Source organism: Arachis ipaensis, chromosome B2, assembly GCF_059453495.1.
Source record: "Arachis ipaensis isolate K30076 ecotype BB chromosome B2, ASM5945349v1, whole genome shotgun sequence".
In the NCBI taxonomy this organism is placed as follows: Eukaryota; Viridiplantae; Streptophyta; class Magnoliopsida; order Fabales; family Fabaceae; genus Arachis; species Arachis ipaensis.
The window spans coordinates 81,412,472-81,418,666 of record NC_142437.1 but is presented as its reverse complement, the minus strand read 5'-3'; the positions used below and the strand labels follow the sequence as shown (position 1 = coordinate 81,418,666).

Genomic DNA, 6,195 nt, shown 5'->3' with positions numbered 1-6,195 from the left:
TGCTGGAATAGGATTTACTATCCTTTTGCGTCTGTCACTAACGCCCTGCAATCGCGAGTTAGGAGCTCGTCACAGTCATTCAATCATTGAATCCTACTCGGAATACCACAGACAAGGTTTAGGTCTTCCGGATTCTCTTGAATGCCGCCATCATTCTAGCTTACGCCACGAAGATTCTGGTTAGGAGATCTAAGAGATACTCATTCTAGCTTAATTCATGTAGAACAGAAGTGTTTGTCAGGCACGCGTTCATAAGGGAGAAGGATGATGAGCGTCACACATAATCATCACCTTCATCACGTTCTTGAGTGCGAATGGATATCTTAGAAGCGAAATAAGAAGAATTGAATAGAAAACAGTAGTACTTTGCATTAATCTTTGAGGAACAGCAGAGCTCCACACCTTAATCTATGGAGTGTAGAAACTCTACCGTTGAAAATACATAAGTGAAGGTCCAGGCATGGCCGAGATGGCCAGCCCCCTAAACGAGATCACAGGATCAAAATACAATCCAGGACCCAAAGATGGTCCAAAAGACCTCTAATACAATAGTAAGAGATCCTATTTATAATAAACTAGTCACTAGGGTTTACATGAGTAAGTAATTGATGCATAAATCCACTTCCGGGGCCCACTTGGTGTGTGTTTGGGCTGAGCTTAAGTGTAGCACGTGCAGAGGCCATTTGTGGAGTTGAACGCCAGTTTCTGTGCCAGTTTGGGCGTTCAACTCTGGTTTTGGATCCTTTTCTGGCGCTGGACGCCAGATTTGGGCAGAAGGCTGGCGTTGAACGCCAGTTTACGTCGTCAATTCTTGGCCAAAGTATGGACTATTATATATTGCTGGAAAGCCCTGGATGTCTACCTTCCAACGCAATTGGAAGCGCGCTATTTCAAGTTCTGTAGCTCCAGAAAATCCACTTTGAGTGCAGGAAGGTCAGAATCCAACAACATCAGCAGTCCTTCTTCAACCTCTGAATCTGATTTCTGCTCAAGTCCCTCAATTTCAGCCAGAAAATACCTGAAATCACAGAAAAACACACAAACTCATAGTAAAGTCCAGAAATGTGAATTTAACATAAAAACTAATGAAAACATCCCTAAAAGTAACCAGATCCTACTAAAAACATACTAAAAACAATGTCAAAAAGCGTATAAATTATCCGCTCATCACAACACCAAACTTAAATTGTTGCTTGTCCCCAAGCAACTGAAAATCAAATAGGATAAAAAGAAGAGAATATACTATAAATTCCAAACTATCAATGAAACATAGCTACAATCAAATGAGCGGGACTTATAGCTTTTTGCCTCTTGAATAGTTTTGGCATCTCACTCTATCCATTGAGGTTCAGAATGATTGGCATCTATAGGAACTTCAGATTTCGAATAGTGTTATTGACTCTCCTAGTTCAGTATGATGATTCTTGAACACAGCTATTTTATGAGTCTTGGCCGTGGCCCTAAGCACTTTGTTTTCCAGTATTACCACCGGATACATAAATGCCACAGACACATAATTGGGTGAACCTTTTCAGATTGTGACTCAGCTTTGCTAAAGTCCCCAATTAGAGGTGTCCAGGGTTCTTAAGCACACTCTTTGTTTTTGCTTTGGACCTTGACTTTAACCGCTCAGTCTCAAGTTTTCACTTGACACCTACACGCCACAAGCACATGGTTAGGGACAACTTGGTTTAGCCGCTTAGACCAGGATTTTATTCCTTTAGGCCCTCCTATCCACTGATGCTCAAAGCCTTGGGATCCTTTTTATTTGCCCTTGCCTTTTGGTTTTAAGGGTTATTGGCTTTTTCTGCTTGCTTTTTCTTTTTCTTTATATTTTTTTTTCTATTTTTTTTTCGCCCCTTTTTTTTTTTTCTCCAAGCTTTGTTCTTTGCTGCTTTTTCTTGCTTCAAGAATCATTTTTATGATTTTTCAGATTATCAAATAACATGTCTCCTAGTCATCATTCTTTCAAGAGCCAACATATTTAACATTCTTAAACAACAAGTTCAAAAGACATATGCACTGTTCAAGCATACATTCAGAAAACAAGAAGCATTGTCACCACATCAATATAATTAAACTAAGTTCAAGGATAAATTCAAAACTCATGTACTTCTTGTTCTTTTGAATTAAAACATTTTTCATTTAAGAGAGGTGATGGATTCATAGGACATTTATAACTTTAAGACATAGTTACTAACTACTAATGATCATGTAATGAAGACACAAACATAGATAAGCACATAACATAGAAAACGAAAAACAGAGAAAGCAAGAACAAGGAATGAATCCACCTTAGTGATGGTGGCGTTTCCTTCTTGAGGAACCAATGATGTCCTTGAGCTCTTCTATGTCTCTTCCTTGTCTTTGTTGCTCCTCCCTCATTGCTTTTTGATCTTCTCTTATTTCATGAAACATGATGGAGTGCTCTTGATGTTCCACCCTTGGTTGTCCCATATTGGAACTCAATTCTTCTAGGGAGGTGTTGATGTGCTCCCAATAGTTTTGTGGAGGAAAGTGCATTTGAGGCATTTCCGAAATCTCATGGTGATGAGCTTCTTGCGCCTCTTGAGCTCCATGACTGGGCTCTCTTGCTTGCTCCATCTTTTTCTTAGTGATGGGCTTTTCCTCTCTAATGAGGATATCTCCCTCTATGTCAATCCCAGCTGAATTGCATAGGTGGCAAATGAGGTGAGGAAAGGCTAACCTTGCCATAGTGGAGGACTTGTCAGCCACCTTGTAGAGTTCTTGAGGTATAATCTCATGAACTTCCACCTCTTTTCCAATCATGATGCTATGGATCATGATGGCCCGGTCTATAGTAACTTCAGACCGGTTGCTAGTGGGAATGATTGAGCATTGAATAAACTCCAACCATCCTCTAGCTATAGGCTTGAGGTCCAATCTTCTTAGTTGAACCGGCTTGCCTTTGGAGTCAATCTTCCATTGAGCTCCTTCTACACATATGTCCATAAGGACTTGGTCCAACCTTTGATCAAAGTTGACTCTCCTTGTGTAGGGGCGTGCGTTCTCTTCCATGTATGGCAAGTTGAACGCCAACCTCACATTCTCCGGACTAAAATCTAAGTATTTCCCCCGAACCATTGTAACATAGTTCTTAGGATCCGGGTTCTTACTTTGATCATGGTTCTTGGTGATCCATGCATTGGCATAGAACTCTTGAACCATTAGGATGCCGACTTGTTGGATGGGATTTGTTAGAACTTCCCAACCTCTTCTTTGAATTTCATGTCGGATCTCCGGATACTCATTTCTTTTGAGTTTAAAAGGGATCTCAGGGATCACCTTCTTCTTGGCCACAACATCATAGAAGTGGTCTTGATGGGCTTTGGAGATGAACCTTTCCATCTCCCATGACTCGGATGTGGAAGCTTTTATCTTCCCTTTCCCTCTTCTAGAGGATTCTCCGGTCTTAGGTGCCATCAATGGTAATGGAAAAACAAAAAAGCTATGCTTTTACCACACCAAACTTAGAATATTACTCGCCCTCGAGCAATAAACAAAAGAATAGAAGTAGAAGAAGAAGAAATAGAGGAGAGGGAGAGGGTGATGTGGTTCGGTCAAGAAGGGTATAGAGGGGTTGTGTTGTGTGAATTTGATGAAGAATGGAGGTCTTTATATAGGGAAGGGAGGGGGGGTATTGGTTCGGCCATATGGGTGGGTTTGGGTGGGAAATTGGTTTTGAATTTTGAAGGTAGGTGGAGTTTATGAGGTAGGTTTATTGGGAAGAGTGGGTGGATGTGAGTGGTGAAGGTTTAGTGGGGAAGAGAGATTGAGGTGATTGGTGAGGGGTTTTTAGGGAAGAGTGTTTATGAGGTTGTGTTAAAGAGAGTGGTGAGAAGAAGTGAGTGGAGGTAGGTGGGGATCCTGTGGGGTCCACAGATCCTGAGTGGATCCTGTGGGGTCCACAGATCCTGAGTGGATCCTGTGGGGTCCATAGATCCTGAGTGGATCCTGTGGGGTCCACAGATCCTGAGGTGTCAAGGCATTTACATCCCTGCACCCATTAGGCAAGTAGAAATGCCTTTGTACCCAACTCTGGGCGTTCAGCGCCAGGTTGGTGGCCATTTTGGGCGTTCAACGCCCATCTGTGTGCCATTTCTGGCGTTGAACGCCAGAACCATGCCTGTTCTGGCGTTCAGCGCCCAGAAGCTGCCCATTTTGGGCGTTCAGCGCCAGAACCATGCTCTGTTCTGGCGCTGAACGCCAGACAGATGCTCCTCCAGGGTGTAATTTTTCTTCTGCTGTTTTTTATTCCGTTTTCAATTTTTATATTTATTTTGTGACTCCACATGATCATGAACCTAAGAAAACATGAAAAACAATAAAAATAAGAATTAGATAAACATTGGGTTGCCTCCCAACAAGCGCTTCTTTAATGTCAATAGCTTGACAGTGGGCTCTCATGGAGCCTCACAGATGTGCAGAGCTTTGTTGAGACTCTCCAACACCAAACTTAGAGTTTGGATATGGGAGTTCAACACCAAACTTAGAGTTTGACTGTAGGGGCTCTGGTTGACTCTGCTTGGAGAGAAGCTTTTCCTGCTTCCTCTCCATGGTTGCAGAGGGAGATCCTTGAGTTTTAAACACAAGGGAGTTCTCATTCCATTGAAGGAATATTTCACCTCTGTCAACATCAATCACAGCTCTTGCTGTGGCCAGGAAAGGTCTTCCTAGGATGATGGATTCATCCTCTTCCTTTCCAGTATCCAGGACTATGAAATCAGCAGGGATGTAAAGGCCTTCAACCTTTACTAACATGTCCTCTACTTGTCCATAAGCCTGTTTTCTTGAGCTGTCTGCCATCTCTAATGAGATTTTAGCAGCTTGCACCCCATAGATTCCCAGTTTCTCTATTACAGAGAGGGGCATGAGGTTTATTCCTGAACCAAGGTCACACAGAGCCTTAAAGATCATGGTGCCTATGGTACAGGGTATTATGAACTTTCCAGGATCCTGTCTCTTCTGAGGCAATGTCAGTTGATCCAGATCACTTAGTTCATTGATGAACAAGGGAGGTTCAACTTCCCAAGCATCAATGCCAAATAATTTGGCATTCAGCTTCATGATTGCACCAAGAAGCTTGGCAGTTTGCTCTTCAGTAACATCCTCATTCTCTTCAGAAGAGGAATACTCATCAGAGCTCATGAAGGGCATAAGGAGGTTCAATGGAATCTCTATGGTCTCTAGATGAGCCTCAGAGTCCTTTGGTTCCTCAGAGGGAAGCTCCTTATTGATCACTGGACGTCCCAGGAGGTCTTCCTCCTTGGGATTCACGTCCTCTCCTCTCCTCACAGGTTCGGCCATGGCGCTTATGTCAATGGCCTTGCACTCTCCTTTTGGGTTCTCTTCTGTATTGCTTGGGAGAGTACTAGGAGGGATTTCAGTGATCCTTTTACTCAGCTGGCCCATTTGTGCTTCCAGATTTCTAATGGAAGACCTTGTTTCATTCATAAAACTTACAGTGGCCTTAGATAGATCAGAGACTAGATTTGCTAAATTAGAAGCATTTTGTTCAGAGTTCTCTGTCTGTTGCTGAGTTGATGATGGAAAAGGCTTGCTATTGCTAAACCTGTTTCTTCCACCATTATTAAAGCCTTGTTGGGGCTTCTGATCCTTCCATGAGAAATTTGGATGATTTCTCCATGTTGAGTTATAGGTGTTTCCATAAGGTTCACCTAAGTAATTTACCTCTGCTATTGCAGGGTTCTCAGGATCATAGGCTTCTTCTTCAGAAGATGCCTCTTGAGTACTGTTGGATGCAGCTTGCATTCCATGCAGACTCTGAGAGATCATATTGACTTGCTGAGTCAATATTTTATTCTGAGCCAATATGGCATTCAGAGTATCAACTTCAAGAACTCCCTTCTTCATAGGCGTCCCATTGCTTACAGGATTCCTTTCAGAAGTGTACATGAACTGGTTATTAGCAACCATGTCAATGAGTTCTTGAGCTTCTGCAGGCGTTTTCTTTAGGTGAATGGATCCACCTGCAGAAGTGTCCAGTGACATCTTTGATAGCTCAGATAAACCATCATAGAATATATCCAGGATGGTCCATTCTGAAAGCATGTCAGAAGGACACTTTTTGGTCAACTGTTTGTATCTTTCCCAAGCTTCATAGAGAGATTCACCTTCTTTCTGTCTGAAGGTTTGAACATCAGCTCTAAGCTT

At 42.4% G+C, this 6,195-nt stretch overlaps 1 non-coding gene across 1 annotated transcript; it reads left to right on the top strand.

The window, feature by feature from the left end:
- Positions 1 to 6,087: 6,087 nt before the first annotated feature.
- Positions 6,088 to 6,195, top strand: LOC148574586 (small nucleolar RNA R71). Its single transcript, XR_015906361.1, has one exon. It is a non-coding gene; the product is annotated as a small nucleolar RNA R71 (small nucleolar RNA).